Source organism: Bombus fervidus, chromosome 7 (assembly GCF_041682495.2).
Source record: "Bombus fervidus isolate BK054 chromosome 7, iyBomFerv1, whole genome shotgun sequence".
Lineage (NCBI taxonomy): Eukaryota > Metazoa > Arthropoda > Insecta > Hymenoptera > Apidae > Bombus > Bombus fervidus.
In genome coordinates this window covers 14,765,777-14,781,891 of record NC_091523.1, presented here as the reverse complement: position 1 = coordinate 14,781,891, position 16,115 = coordinate 14,765,777, and the positions used below count along the sequence as shown (strand labels likewise).

The 16,115-nt window shown below is 40.3% G+C and overlaps 1 protein-coding gene and 1 long non-coding RNA gene across 7 annotated transcripts in view; one reads left to right on the top strand and one right to left on the bottom strand.

Moving 5' to 3' along the window:
- Positions 1 to 16,115, top strand: part of LOC139988747 (uncharacterized) — a 161,453-nt gene that overhangs the window by 94,892 nt on the left and 50,446 nt on the right. For all 5 annotated transcript variants that reach the window (XR_011800197.1, XR_011800199.1, XR_011800195.1 and 2 more), the window contains exon 2: positions 14,111 to 14,206. This is a non-coding gene — a long non-coding RNA (uncharacterized lncRNA). The remainder of the gene's footprint in view (positions 1 to 14,110; positions 14,207 to 16,115) is intronic.
- Inr-2 (insulin-like receptor-like) overlaps positions 1 to 16,115 on the bottom strand; it is a 79,619-nt gene that overhangs the window by 51,994 nt on the left and 11,510 nt on the right. The window lies entirely within an intron of this gene.

Below are 16,115 nucleotides of genomic sequence, written 5' to 3'. Positions count from 1 at the left end.
TGCTGTTGCCCGATAATTCTCCAACTAATAATATTAACGAATTACCTGTAGATTATAGATTCCTCTTCTATGATTTTATCATTTTTCAGCTTGTAATTACGATAGGAACTCGGTAGCTTGTCTATCGAATTTCATTTATTTTACTGTCAACTACCCTATGTTATGCCAATGAGAACATGTAACTTGCGTGACTTAGCGAATTTCATTAATAATTTTAATTGAATATCGGACGTTGTAGAAATGGTTTTTTTTTTCTTTTTTTTATCTGAAACCGGTAATAGACTGGCGTAGCGAAAAACCGTTTCTTGCCTATCGAATGAAACAAAATACGAGTCGCGATATCGGAATCCATCGAAACCCCCTCAGGAAACAAGGGTCGTCGTCTCTTATCTCGTTACCTGAATTGATCGAGGGAAAAAGACAAAACACGCGGGGACGAATATACCGGGCTGTTCGCGAGGAATTAAATCGATTGGCGTGTACGGAACACATATTAATTGGATTTCTGTGCGCGCCAGAGTAAGCGGGCTCGAGGGTTGGGTGCGGGTGTGGGCGCCAACGCGAGCGACACCGCAAATGGGGTCATCCACCTTGGCCAGCCGATGACCGTAGGGCCAGGTGAAACGAGCCGGCAGGGGTCTTCACGGGTATCTTTCTGTTGTGTATTCGAGCAATACCGGAAGCTGCTGTCTAGACGATGCTTTTTTCCTTTCCTCTGCTGGTTCCGGCTGCCGGTTCCCCTCGCTCTCGAGTCTACCGTCTTCCGTGACTGAAATTTTCGCGAGCCTCGCACAATCGCGATTGGCTTCGTTCCAGTCTCTCTAAACACATCCCATCCTTTTGTCACTGTCTTTCAACCCTCTTCGCGTTTGACCCGTATTCCATCGAGTTTACTCGATCTACCCTTTTAAATACGCCTGGCTTTTAAGAGGGGTTTAACCCTTGTACCGGTAACTGGCTACTTGGGTCGTTTCTAGTTCTCTTTTAAGTAAGCCACGAGTCACGATTTTATCGAGTACAGCGATACACTTTTACATCGCTAACTTGCGCACGAGAAAAAAAATTCATGGAGAAGTATTTTAGAAAATTTATTTCGTTTCTTTTTATATATATTATGTTTCGTGTTTTATAGTTTTATATCTTACTCCGGGGGTGGGGGGGGGGATTTATAAAATACGTATATAGATTGTGTTAAGCGTAGTGGAAATAACGTAGAAGAGAAAATATATAAAAGTAATGTGTAAGTAAATGTGTGTTTCGCTATCTGCACGCAGCTGCTTTATCTGGCAATGTTTGTACGAACACGAAACCTAGTCTGTCAAATGTTGCGATCTTTATCTTAATAGAGCAAGATGGATCGTACGTAATTGAATAAAATAATATAAAGCAAACAATGATGCGAATCTACTGTTTCCTTCTAAAACGAAAGAAACCTTTGGCGCAGCTTGATACAATAATTGACAGATCGTCGAACGACGATACTGCGCGTTTAAAAGCGATCCTTTTTCGTAACTAGTTCTTTATTTATTTTTTCGATAGTATATTATTTGCACAATTGCTTACTATTCTGTGGACATTTTCCCATCGATTCGTGTTTTCACGCTTCATTAAAGCGCTGATGAAATTTCAAAATACCTTGTACAACACTCGACAACGTTTCAGAAATGTCTCTACGTGTCCAAATACTTTCGTAACCTTTGGCAATTGTCGCGACATATCTTTAGCAATTGTTGCGTTAAAATACATGGCTCTTGTTATTCACCAATTGGATGAACATAACTTTCCATATTTTATATATCTTCTCGTACTGTTTGAATTATATACATTTTTTTTTTACAAGCATTCGCAGTCTAATTATCGTTGCTCGTTATAAAATTTCATTAGCGTTCCATTGCCATCTAATGAAACTATCGCTCTACGTCTGACTCGCAATCCGTCAAGAAAGATACTCGGTCGAATGAAATTAGACAAACGTGAGTATTTTACTCGCCAACACAGAAATTAATGATGAATTTCGAAACGAAACGACGATTTTGTTATTTACATCGAGGAGCAGACAGGTTTCCTAAATCTGATTAAAATTCACTGCAATATATATCTCTGACGATAATAAAGTACGCTCTTTGTCACGCGACCAAGAATTCCATGATAACCGACACTAGGGTTTAAGGGTTGCTCCGTTTCTAATCTGCAAAGCTACACGTTGCGGAAATTCTACTCTTTCAGGCCGGCGAACAAGAGAATCTATGTACCATAGGATGAGGTTCGCTATCGAATTATAGTCATCGAAGCATCTGCGTGTTTCTATCGTCGTATTAAATGGCACAAACTCATCGATTTGGCTCACTCTACTTCCCACATTGGCAGACGATAGAAATATTCTTATGAGAATTCTAGGTCGTTCGATAGGTGATTCTTTCAGAAGCCAGAATGATCAACTTTGAAATAAATGACATATTTTTTTTAATACATACACATTACATAAACATTGAGTTAAATGATTTAATACATAAACACGCGATTAATGTTCGATACTCGAGAAACAAATGACTCCGTAAGATTCTTTATCGTAACATAATGATGACATAAATAATATCGAGTTGCAAGATAGATTTAAAAAATAGCATCTGTAGTATCATCGTCTTTCTCTACTTCTCAATATACGGAGTTGATCAATGCGGCTTTCGAGCAGTTTGTATGATGAATGGAGTCACTCTTTCAGTTTCCTTACATAGGTTCACGATTAATGTTCGATTCTCAGGAGACAAATGACTTACGTCCACGAGTTCATTCATTGCAACAAGATGACACAAGTAACTATAGATTCGAAGGCAAATTTCAAAATTTCTAACATCTTCTCTGAATTTCAATTTACGTAGCCAATAGCTGTCTTCGTCGTGTCACGAAAGACAAATTGTTTTTAACCGTATTTATTAATCTCGTACGAAACCTGATAGCTGATCGTCGATGAAACTATTCGTCGGACTTTCGAATCGATACAAAATGTGAAATATTAAAAGCTCGGAGTAATTTGGCCGTAATTCAACAACCAACAACTGTATCGTTTTCTGGTCCCACCATATAGAAGACGCGTAGGTTTTGCAGAAGGGGAGAGCGGGACCTTTGGAGGCGACTAGCGCCATTAATTTCGGCAGAAGGAGTGGAGCAACCACGATGAGGGTGACACATCATCGTGAACTATCCCACAGGAAATGGTGCGGCCGGTCTCCTTAATAACGACCGGTCCGATGGGTGTATGTTTACACGACGGATCCGGACGAGCGATATTTCCTTGCCAGCTACTACGATATCCCTTTGATCGACGATCGACCCGTATGTAGCATCTAAAGGTGCGTTTAGACCAAGCGAACCGATGCAACTTTGCCTCGTTTTAATAAAATTCAGTAAAATGAGACTGTAAACGAGCATTCGTTCGCCATTTGGCGATTACTCGCCGAATCGGAAATCGAACATCCGAATTCTCTCCGACAATACATTCGTAATTATAATCTCTTCGCTAGATACCGTTCTTACGAATCCGACTGGAGACTGAACCGCGAATAACCGTTGAACATTGTAGATTCTGCTCTGTCTAATCTCCACGGACGTTTGCTCGCGTACGTCGTCGTAAAGAAGCTCTTTCGCCGTAATTGAAATTGCTCGGAGAGCGTTTACATTAAGCGAAAGAACGCTCGCTGACGCTTTAATTTCACTAAAGCGAGGCAAGAACGAGCATTCGCGCGCTCGTCTAAACGCACCTTTACACATCTTTACCATGTGCAAGCTAGACCCGTACGAGTTCAATGCGGATTCGTCCGATAGTGTTTTTCGTCGCGTCTTTCGACCAGCCGGAAATCATTAAATAATGTCACCGGACGACTTCCGTTGCCACTTACCGTAAGCGACCATGCCGCTTAATATGCAGCCGACACGCCTTAATTACATCGCTACTCGCCTCTCTACTCGCCCGTACGCCCACGTCTCGGCTATTTCTTTACAACTTCAGCTCGCTACTAGTTTTCCATTACCATTTCGTTGTGCATCTATGGCCCGGTGTTTATATCAGTTGCCCGGATATCTTATTTGCGAGGCTCGTAAATTGAAAAGTAGAGAAAAGTTATGATATTATGCGTACGGAATATCTACTTTGTTGTCGTAGTAGACTGCGATGTATATATGTAAATTTATTTTTTTATGGACACAACTAAGAAAACATGGATGCAGATAAGCTTAACAAAATCATCCGATAATACTGAAATTAAAGAAATTTCTATAAATTCTTTTATGCGAAGTAAAAAGCTACGTCGATTAACGCGTCGAAATTATACGATGTTATTTTTTGAAAGAAAAATCTTTCGCTTGACATTTCTCTATCTAATAACAATTTCCTAACAACTCTACCTAACAACTTCCTGCCTGTAACTTGGAATAACTATACATTCCTCCTTCGATCTCCTGTACGTATTACACAACCAATTATATTTTCGTGTGTTACATCTTGCTTGCAGAACCATTCGAAAGATTGCGTTTCTATCAACGATAACTAATTAAATAAAAATAGCAATTTTTCTCGCAAGCAAGGAAAATTCCATCGCGAGAGGATTAATAATCCAGACAGAATCGATTAAAAAGCTATAGGTACATCGCATCTGGATTTGCAATCAACTAAATACTTCCGCTTTCACGTAATAAAGCTCGAGTTGGTTAAACGGTACGTTATCTTAAATTATCTCGTATCAGGCTCGATAATCGTTGAGTCAGGGCTCCTCGCACCTTCGCGGATACTCCACGATAATTGATACTCGGTAAACTACCGAAAACTGTAACGCCAGACGCGTATATTTCTCTATCGATTTATTACCAGCAACGATAGCAATCTGAATCGGCGAACAAAATTGTACGGTTCCGTTAGGTTCGAGACACGGCGACGTTTTATAACGTCGCTTACGATTTTAAAGTCATGGTAACGGGAACCATAAATAAATCTGGAACGCGTAAGGGGTCGTAAATTTAGCATCCTTACGACGATGACGCGTGCAACTGTATAGGGGTTACAAAATATGTACATTTCCGTGGGAAACGATCCTTAGGAACGTTTGTGTACTTTAGCTTTTTTTTTTATAGCGCGGTAATCTATAGAGTAGATCGATAAAATTCCACAAAAACTGTTATTACGATTATGACAAAACCTGTGTATACGCTTCGAGCTTACGTTATCTATGTATAATTATTGAGGTCGTGATAGTTTAGCTTTGTGATAAATGAGTTGCCCGGGTGTCAGATCGATTAACCCCGAAACGTAGAGAAGAATTTGTCGAACGTTGAAATTTTTTCAGAAATTCTTGCAATCTATCCTTATTTTTTTCGATAATTAGTTGCACCGAATTTAAAGAATTCTCGTCCTTAAAAGTATACTAACTCTGTTTTACCCTTTCCACGTTGTTCCAATGGAAAATAGTGATAGAAACAAGATGACATGTAAGAATGATACTAAACGTTAAAAAAAAATGCACAATTTCAAAACTTACTAATTTTCATTTTCGTTGCCATACAAAAATATCCTAATTTTCTTTCGCTCGACGACAAAAACATCTTGGCCATTTCATATTTCTTCGACAGTAAATAGTTTAACAGGATTAGGCTTAAAACATCATTATTCCCTGCTACGTTCCTATTACGCGCAATTTATTAGACGATGTTTTATCAACACTGTTCTTTTTAAAATGATTGGTATAAAACACTATACCGTACTATACTAATATTCATAAAGTACGTTAATACGTACTTAGGTAGAAACTTTGTTCGCATCGTAAAGCATAGTAAATTCCACAATAAATTCCACAAATCGATGCACAACCGCTTATCGTATTTCGATTCGGGGGAGGCTCGAAACGAGTCATCGGCGGTCGAGTTTGTGGAAGTTGCCGACGAAAGTTGCACGTGGGAACAGCTGAACAATTAGACGCGGAACGCGCTGCGAAACGATCCAGCGACGAAAGTCGATAAACGAGCCGTTAATGTTGTTTAACTGCTTGCAACATGCCAGTCGCTGACTGCAACTAATGAACGCTGACTGTCGGATATGCCTTGTTGCTTTGTCGTAACGACGTTGATTTATGTTGGCCGACAAATTCGAGCCTTTCCACGGTTAACTACATTGTATTCGACTGAACGTTGAAAATTTGATTATCACCGTTTTTCCTAATCCGTTTGGAATTTGCGGCGAACGAAGGTGGAGCACGAGGGAATAAAACCGGGTTAAACGGGCCGTGGTGAAATTCGGTCGCGACGTTCGCTGACCTGAGCCTGCGACGAACGCTCCGACGTTGAAACTTATCGATCTCGTGGCACGAGCAGCGTCATCGTTAACTCTTCGAGTGCTACATCGCACGGTCGTCCTCTCCCCTACTTCGCGCCAACCGAAATCGCTGCTTTCGTCCACCAAATCGAGGCTGAACGAATATGGAGAACCGGAGTTAACCCATTTAAGGGATTTGTTCCAGTTTAGAATTTCGTTTTTCTTCTTTGGGGGAGGAGAGACTATTTTTCTCTCAAAGCAATTACAAGACTCTTTTACGTTGACCTTCGCACGCAAGTTTGTTAACGTTTCAAGAACATCCACCATCTTGGTCAACTGTGAAAAATCAAAATCAGAGGTAGACGCGCTACCAACTACTCAGCTTATTTGAAACGAAGAAATAAACAGACATCCTGATCGATACAAATGTGTCTAAAACGCGAACCAGAACTTAGACAAAGTCTCGGAGTTTACAAAACGCGTCGAAGATCTTGTTCACCCTTCTTCGATCGTCGTACGATAAGAAAGAAGTAAGAAGAATCTATTGAAAATCGAAGGTCGAAGGGTATAAATATGTCCGGACGCGAAATTATTAAAATTAAATGACCCTACGTAGCATGAAACATTCCACGATTCTTCCATCGAACGATGAACGTTTCAAATCGACGCCACTCGCGTTAGGTTCTATTTCCGACAAGCGTATTTCTCGATTAAAGGAGGATCGTGTCGATGAAGTTGTCGATTGCGACGGGATCGCTGGATTCGCCGCAACGCGCGTTCTATTTCCTACACTTTCGGGCCGCGCAGCTTTAAAGTAAGTAGGTCCGCGAGTGTCGGGTGAACGAATTTATGCCCGTAGTGCGTTGCAGTTCACGAGACACGTCGTCGCCGGCGCCGAACTATTTTCGACGACGAGCAGCAGCGAATCCAGCACAGAGACGAGTCGCTCTTCGTATAATAACGCGAGCGAAATTATACGAAATTTCAGTTGGTCGTGGTCGATGAGCTTTCCGAAGGAATTCGAACTTCTCGATGCGAGGTCGCGGTCGAGACGAACGAATTATATTTCGTTTGACAATCGTCCAACGTTTAATTAAAGGCATAACGTTCTTGATGAGCAGAAAGCTCGAGGATTACGTTCGTTGCTCGAGAGACTGCGTTCCCTCTCTGGTTTCTGGATTTTATTTCGTTCGAAACTGCGCGCCGCATCTTAAATTCGAGCGAATGCTTCTATCGAGAGAGAAAGAGAGAGAGAGAGAGAGAGGGAGAGAGGGAGAAGCAGTGCTGGGACATTGACTTTCTAAGTGTAGCTGCATCCCATTAAAACAATCTTCGTCGGTGTCATCGTATTCGTCATTGTTCCAAAGTGGAATACAACGCGAAATAACACGCGATTCTACGCGTAACTTAGCCGTGAGGATAATTGCCCGCTTCATCTCCTATTTTCTGCACTGACAAACTAAAGTCGCTAATTACGACCCCATCTAATTCGCTTTATTCTTTTCTTCTTCTCTCTGTTCGTCCCTTCCAGCCGACTTAAGAAAGTATTTCTATTCGGAGGGATGAGAAATCGTTTTTTCTTATCGCATGCTTCAAAGTTATGTTTCGTACTTAGAAACTATATTCTTAAATTTGTACACTGAACTCTTCGAAATGATATAATCACCAGGATTTCAAGTTATTGGTACGTACAACGAATCCGTGAATCTTTGTCCGAACCGTGGAATCTGTATAAAACGATAAACGATCGAAGCAAGTTTTCTGATCGAGTAATATGCGAACCTTCCAGAAGCGGAAACTGGTCAACTCCTCTGTATATTGATTTCTTAATTTCATTAAACGAACACACGATCGATATTCGAGTTTCAAGAAACAAATTACTTACTTACCAACGAATTATTTAGTTGACACAAATAATGGTATACTGTAAGGTAAATTTCAAGAAAACGTAGCTTCGTAGATGTGTGCAATTTCGAGCGAGACGAAAGCGAGAAGCTGCGGAGTAAACACGACGTCTTGAAAACTGGTTTTAACCCTAAAGACCGCGGCTCGTTTAAGAATGTCACGATTTTATTAAACGCCGCCGTGTCGAACGAAAGACAACTTGTCCGATCGCGGCTTGGCCGCCTGTTTGTAACGTCCATTGCTTTTACGTACTTACTTTTCAATTTATGCGATTGACCAACGCGACTTCTGAAACGCTCGATTGCTACGCACGATACGTTTTCTCGAGAGTGGGGTAAAAATCGGTCTGTTTGATTTGATAAAAGCTTGCAAGCGTAGTTTGTAGACGGACGCGAAGGGTCCGTGGCAATTGACGATCGTTGGTGATCGTTGGTGATCGTCGAGACACGTGGCAAAGCACGGGAACGACGGAATGCGAACTGTTGGATGTGGCTAGTAGCGTGGTAAAGACGTCCTGAACTCGATCACGACGACATTCCACCGATTATCTACTGTGTCGAGAGGCGATGAGTTGGTTGGCGCGAGATTTGTTTCGCCAGATTATGAACGAAAAGGCCGTGTATACGATGGATGCGTATTCGTGCGAGCTAACCGGTCTGGCGAATGAAACATCCGAAGACCGCAATGCATAAGCTCGTAAAAATCTGTTATACCGTAATTCAAAAAAAAGTATTCGAACATCCTTCGAAACTCTTTGCGTGTATATCGTGCGAAAGATCTTGAAATCGCATTAGCACCGCAACGAGACACGAGTATCGTGACCATATTGGTAAAATTTGAAACGGATCTGAAAATGTGTTCCAGGACAGATTGATAAGCTTCCGCAATGACGATGTAACAAATAAAGCAACGTACAACGATGATTTCGGTAATTTCTCAATCTCTCGTACAGCTTACGAGATACTTGTTGGAAATAGATTAAATGTTAAGTATATCGATTTAAAATGCGATATCATTTTCCGTTGATATTTGATAATTGTCGAGAGAACTGGCGCCACACCGTTTACTGGACAGTGTTTTATGCGTTAATAATCTCTAGAATCGATGCTCCTTGCGTCACATTTATCTTACATTTCATTAATCTGTCAACCGAGCAAACTCATCGCTAGGATTACGAATCTGTCTGGTACGTTAACTCCGATTTGATTAATAGGTCAACTCTGCCACGTGAATTTTATGTACTTTGCCCTGGCAGTTGCAATAGACTTAAATATACCGGTACAGTAATATTTTAATTTCTAGCCGTTTTATTTCCGCAAAATATTACACTCGTCCACTTTTTCGTTGCTGAAAATTCTTTAGTCCATAAAATTTATCTCGGTTTAATCGTTCCAAAGGATTTAAAGACAATGCGATAGATCGGATACTTTTCATCGCAGCATCTGTTCATAAAGTTCCATCAGTGCTCAACAATCAGAGCGATCTCTTTGTCAGGGTGAGGCGATTGCATTTCTCGCGATTTCCCGCGATAATTTCGAGAATTGTAATCAATCGGGCTCGACCTCGCGGTCGACCGACGTATTAAACTCGTCTCGAGCGAACCGGGATGCTGATCGTTGACTGGCACCAATCGGGTCGGGTTCACGCTCGTCTCTTGGTTGGCCTCGGGAGCCTCCGCGGCCGCTTTAACGCGGAGAAACATCGCCGAGGAATTCAAATGACGCGTGATTCGCTATTTCTTCTAACCCTTTCACTCAGCACGTTGCTTTGGCACATAAAACGTAGCGCAACTTTCAGCGACAAAGCCAGGCAACTTTTTTTTTCTCAATTTTTCTCCGCGTTGTAACGAGGACATCCTCACCCTCTGTTGCATCCACGGTAATATGTCACTCCGTCTATGCAATGGCTACCAAAAATATTTGCACGTACCCTTACTTTCAAACGAAGCGTTTTCTTTACCCTCGTCATTTCTCGAAACTATTTTCGTCAAGAGGAATTCTAACGAGTCACGCGTAATACATATAACAAATGCAACCGTCACAGCTATTTCACGCTGAAATAGAGTTCCGGCTATACAAGAGGCCAGATTCGTCTCGTGCCACAGCAAAAATATAAGACAATATTTTAAATCTTAACAAGCCATTGCCATTCCACGTACCACCAATTGTTACGCTCTATTTTAATTATATTGTTCAATTTAATAATTTTTATCGTTATTACATTCTATCAGAATTCTACTTCTTTTAGCCAGAAATAAGATATACCTAAAACGTGTATGTACTTCGTGTTCGGAATTTGAAGCGGCCGTCCGTTTATGACTGGTACGGCGCATCTGTCTTTTTTTTTTTTTTTTTTTTTTGAGAAAATCCGAATTTCCTACCTCCTAAGTAAACTTTACGATGCGGACCTCATCGAGAGGCTAATTATCACCCTAAGAGCTCGATGGGTCCGCTCTAAAATAAACATCTGGTATCAATCAGCAACATCAGAGATATTCGCCCACGAGGGTACACAACGACAAGACTAGAAGGAATAGATTCCCATCCCATAAAAAACATGATAAGAAGGAAAAACCGAGGACGGAGAGTTAGTATGTAAGGACCGAGCCAAGGTTCTTGAGAAGTCTTACAACGGTCTTTGTCAGAGCGTCATACTGTTCGTGTTACTAAACAGTGCGACTAAATGAACTAAACATAACGTTATTCTGCATCTTAACTTGCTAGCGATTCTCTTGGCGCATACTAAAGAATGGAAATAAATAAATTAAACATACTACTACTCCGCATCTTTGATTTATCCGCACCTTGAGCGTTAATCTCTTTCCTAGTACGCGATATCGACCGATCAGTTGCAACCTGACTGATGGCCAATTAGTCGAGAATTCGCAACACTTCGATTTCTGATATTCGCAGCAACGTTCACATTCAGCGAAAAGCGAACGAACTTTCTGACCCATCGATCCAGCCGTGGCAACAAATTTAACGAAATCCACCGACGAGGTTATTCGTTGCGCAAACGAACTAACCCTCTCCGATTCTTCCTCGATACTCTATCGACTAATTAATTCGCTTCACCGTAGGCTGGATTTTTCGCTTGGAAATATCGGCGAGTCTGCTCGTGGAAACGGATCGAAGTCGTTCGAACTGTTGGAATAATTTGTTTTTAATTCGATCGGCGGCTGTGGGGTCCCGAAAATATCAGAGTTCGATACAAGAAGGGGGGATGAGCACGATTGTTCGTTGGACCGATCCCCTTTAAAGCTATTTTCACGCTGATGCATCTGGCCCGTGTAACTGCGTACGAATAAAGCTATACGATCCCAGAGACCAGCGTGTTCCGTTTGCTTCGCGTATGTGTCAAGATAATCCACCCTCCGCTGACTCTCTGACACCCCCTCGTCACAGATTCACGTCTATCTCTACAGGTTCCTCATCTTCTTGTCCGTTAAGTTATCCGCCGACTCTCTTTGTATCCAATTCGCGTGTCCGAAGAGACATCAATTTTCGCTCATCCGCCCACATCGAGGTATTAAACGGCCTTTCAGGTTGGAGGCGAAGAGGTCCGTCGGTTTCCGTGTTTACTTTAGAAACAAGGTATTAGGCTAGGAATTAGCTTTGGCAGACTGAAATCACCGTACATTACAGCAAGAATATACAGGCTTTCTCATTGTTAACAGATTCTATAATAATCGATGGAGCTAAGTGTGAGCACATTCTACGATTGAAAGTAAGGAAAGAGTGTTTTGTAAGCGAAGATTCGTAAACGCTTCGTTGCGTAGTTGGTAGAAAAGTAGAAAGATTATAAACGACCGGTTTCTTATTTGATTCCATGTGACGACGATATCAATTTTGTACTTAGAAGAACGGACGACCCTTTGAACAAGAACTTTATTAAATATAGCCGATCGATCGAGAATCCAGTCTTTTATAACTTTGGTATTTCTGCTGTAACTTTTAATAGTAAGGTATTTACGACTCCTGTGTTAATACAACGCTTGTTCGTTTTTCTTATTTTTAATTGCAAAATATGCTCGTACCGTTTGGCGGGGTAAAAACGAAACAGCTTGTATAATATAAACGTTTGCAGGACAGCTACGTTTATATACGCGCAACAACCGAGGGTTAACAGGATTTCGTACGACAGAATCATCTATCTTTCTCTCTCACTCTGTCCACTTTCACCCGCTCTTTTGTCTCTCTGTATCCTTACTGTGGTGGCTCTTTGTCCGACTACTTGCTCTTTTCGCTTGCATCGTCGGAAGTACATACTTAACAGCGTCCGAGCGCTGTAATTTCGGCGAATCTGTGAAAATAAACGAGTCTCCCTTCGCGACTGAGATTTGTCTGGCATCCAGAATTTGCAAGATTGTTCCATAAAGTGTACACACGACACGAGACCCGCCCAACTTGACACACTTCGTCGTTTCTCTTTTGCTACATCTTGACTTTTGTGTGAGATCACAACGCCAAGAATAATCGACCGACTACTTACGCAGAACGAGATACATATACGACAGGAACAAAGGGAATACCGCGAGTTTAGGAAACATTAGCAACTTCAAACTCGTGTAGCTTTAGCAGAGCATTTTGAAGCATTCGAGGGTGTTGATGACACATCCGTAAAGCGAAAAGAAAGAAGAACGTATGCAGTTGGCTACAAAAGTATTCGAGTTGGCTATTTAGAACTTAGAACGAGAGTTATACTATGTACCCTAAGATCTTAGAATAATTAAACAATTTTGACTGCCGCTATGACATTCGAAATTCACGTGTTTCTTCTGTTCCAGTTATTTTTTTCGAACGTATTTAAAAAATAGTACGATGTAATTTATAATCGTAGATAGCTTTAAGCTCGTTTTTCTAATCGATATCGACTTTTCCGAGCGAATGATACTTGCTTTAATTATTGGAAGATAAATCGACACAACTTGGTAACAATCGTCTTCCGAAAGTAATTTAATATCGAGTTTCTTCGTTGGTATATTTTATAGAAAATTATGAAACCGTAATTATAAGATTATACAAAATTATAAATAAATTTATTACTTTATTCTACAATGATAAAGATACAGTAAATTGAAAATACTCGGGTGGCCGGACACATTTATGACCAACTGTAATTCCAAGAAGTCTGACACTACTAGAGAGCAAAGAAATCGACGAGCCTAGTGAACGAAGCGCTTATAAATAGTATTACTAATATTACAAACGATAATTACGGAATGTCGGAGTGCAATCGATGAAAGAAATTGACATTTTCTGATCAATGAACCCAATGAGGGTGTGTCGCAAGGATAGAGAGAAAAGTATAACGGCAATCGCAGCGCGTCAAACGTTGTACGCGCATCCTACACTAAGTACCTGCTTAGTCTACGTCATCTATTTCAGTTATTTCTTATACCGTTTCCAATTTCGTGGAAAGTTATTTTATCCTCAAGTATTTTGCAATTCGTCTTGTAGAATTACGCATCACGTTTTTACTGGCTCACATTTACTATTGCGAAATAAAATCATTTGTCACTAAACGAGTAAATGCAACGTACTTAGTTACAACGTGTAATAACGCGTTATTATTAGATTCTGCGATTCTGATCAGATTCCCAATTACGAAATTAAATACACTTGTTAGAGGTTTCGCGTTGATAATTAAAAGGTGAGTAAATAAGCAAAAGACGGATATATCGGTTGATCGTTTTTAATCGATACGATGTTAATCGATTCTCGAAATATACGTATATAAAAATGAAACGTCAATCGAAGGTAATTAATTAGTCGAACGTGTTTGGAAACTCTGGTCAAATCGGGCCAACCAGGGAAAGAAATTCCGAGGATCGAATAACGGACCTTTCGAACGCGTCCTCAAAAGGAGCGAGCGTTTCAGACTGACCGATGCTCCTCTGCTTTTCAGGTATCGAATCGCTGATGCAATTGGCCATCGGTAATACCTTGCTCGAGGGGAATATACGAGAAATACAAATGTTGTCGGTGGAAGGGGTAGAGCAAGGTACGTAACAGCATTAGTTAAGGTTACGAGAATTGAAACGGCAATTTCGAGTAGTTTCGAGAATTGAAAGAGCACATTCGAGGCATATAGGGAGAGACAAAGAGCTTGAGATTTCATTCGGGCTGTAATTTGAATTTAGAATTAGTTGTTCGTTTATAGAATTAGGATATCCGATAATTTCGAAATTTCATTGTCGTAATTTGTAATAGGATACGGCTGCCGTGATTGTATTGGTAAAATTTGGCACCGATCTGAAAAAGATATTTAATGCAAACAGCTTAAACATGTAATAAGCGTTAAAGATAGTTTCACTAAATATAATGTATAATTGAGTATTTAAATACTATTCTGCAACAATACCGTTTATATATTCCACGACCATATAACGATGAAACATCTGCGCCAAATAAAAATGTACGATATAACAAGGCAAATATCTAAAAATTATCTTTACACGGTACACGAGTCAACGATTTCAAAATATTTTATTCCGTTTGAAAAAATCATGCGCTAAATCGCGCCACGAAGCATTAAGTACCAAGTACCGAAGGTTAATATAAATCAAATGGAACTTGCTCGATCGAGATTAATACTTTGATTTTCAACCTTGTTAATATCTACTCCACAAAGTATACAAAAATAGCGTGCTCTTTAACAAGACGCACCAATCTGCCTCGAGACAAGCCGCTAAAAGCTTCGGTCGATCGAAACCAAACCGTATGGATGTTTGGAAGATCGGTATCTTCCTTAAAACCAATTACATGTATATCAAATATGGGACAAGAGCAAAAAAGAGAAAAGGGAGAAAAAATAGAGAGAAAAGGTGAAATCGCAACGGACAAGGATAAAAGGCGTATAGTTTCGTCGCATGGCAGCCGGTGAATTCGCGGTAAATGGTATCCTGTTCCGTGTCCGTATCGCCATGCTAGAATACTCAATTTCCGGCGGAAGCGTCGGGGGAATTAACGCGGCGTGCCGAGTTTTGTATAATCGCGTTTTAATTTGATTGTCTTGGAGCGCGCCGCGTGCTTCCTGCGCACGCTTGCCAATTAGTATCTCAAGTTGTTACACTGTTCGAGTGTCTTCGATCTCGCGAACGTTTCGCACAATGTTGCCAATGATATATTTAAGCATGGCTGGAAAGTTGGTTAATGGGATGGCAGGAAGATAAGGGACATGATAGCTGAAGTAAGACGACCAAGTTAATCCTACGGACTTTCGGTCATTTTCGGACTAATTATATTTATCTAACGTTAAACGCAAAATACGAAGCGAGTCTTGTCGGTGTACGTGATTTCTCGATTCCATTTACATTACAAATTCTGTTTGTTTGTTAGAATTGAGAGAAAAATGAAAGCACGAAATCTCGATAACGGCATCGACGGGAAACGGTGGAAATAACTGAAATATAGGTTAATTGACCGATGAACTAAAATAATAATATGCTTGTCAATGCGTGTCAACGAAATCCTCTTACGGCAGACGGTGATTCTGCATTCTGATTTTATTGAAAGTTTGCCAGCTTGTTATCTCGATTCAACTCCGAAATAAAAATAGAAATTGCATGTTCTAATTAGCAAAAAAAAAAAAAAAAAGTTAACAAATAATATCATAAAACGTGTGCATCCACAAATTCTATAAATTGTACTATATTTTTGTATCTTTTAATTTTCGACAAATGCATAAACATCCGTAGTCTACCTATAAAAAAAAAAAAAGTAAAAAATTAAATATTAATGGAAAATTTATACTCTTCGATAAAAGTAGGTAGAGAGCCCCGATGTCCTAATACTTATTTATGGTTAGCAATGTAAAAGACCGATTTACGAGATACGGAGACAATATTAGATATGTGACTACCGTTTCGCACAGTATGCTCTATTTTAACATTTTGCCACACAAGATATGT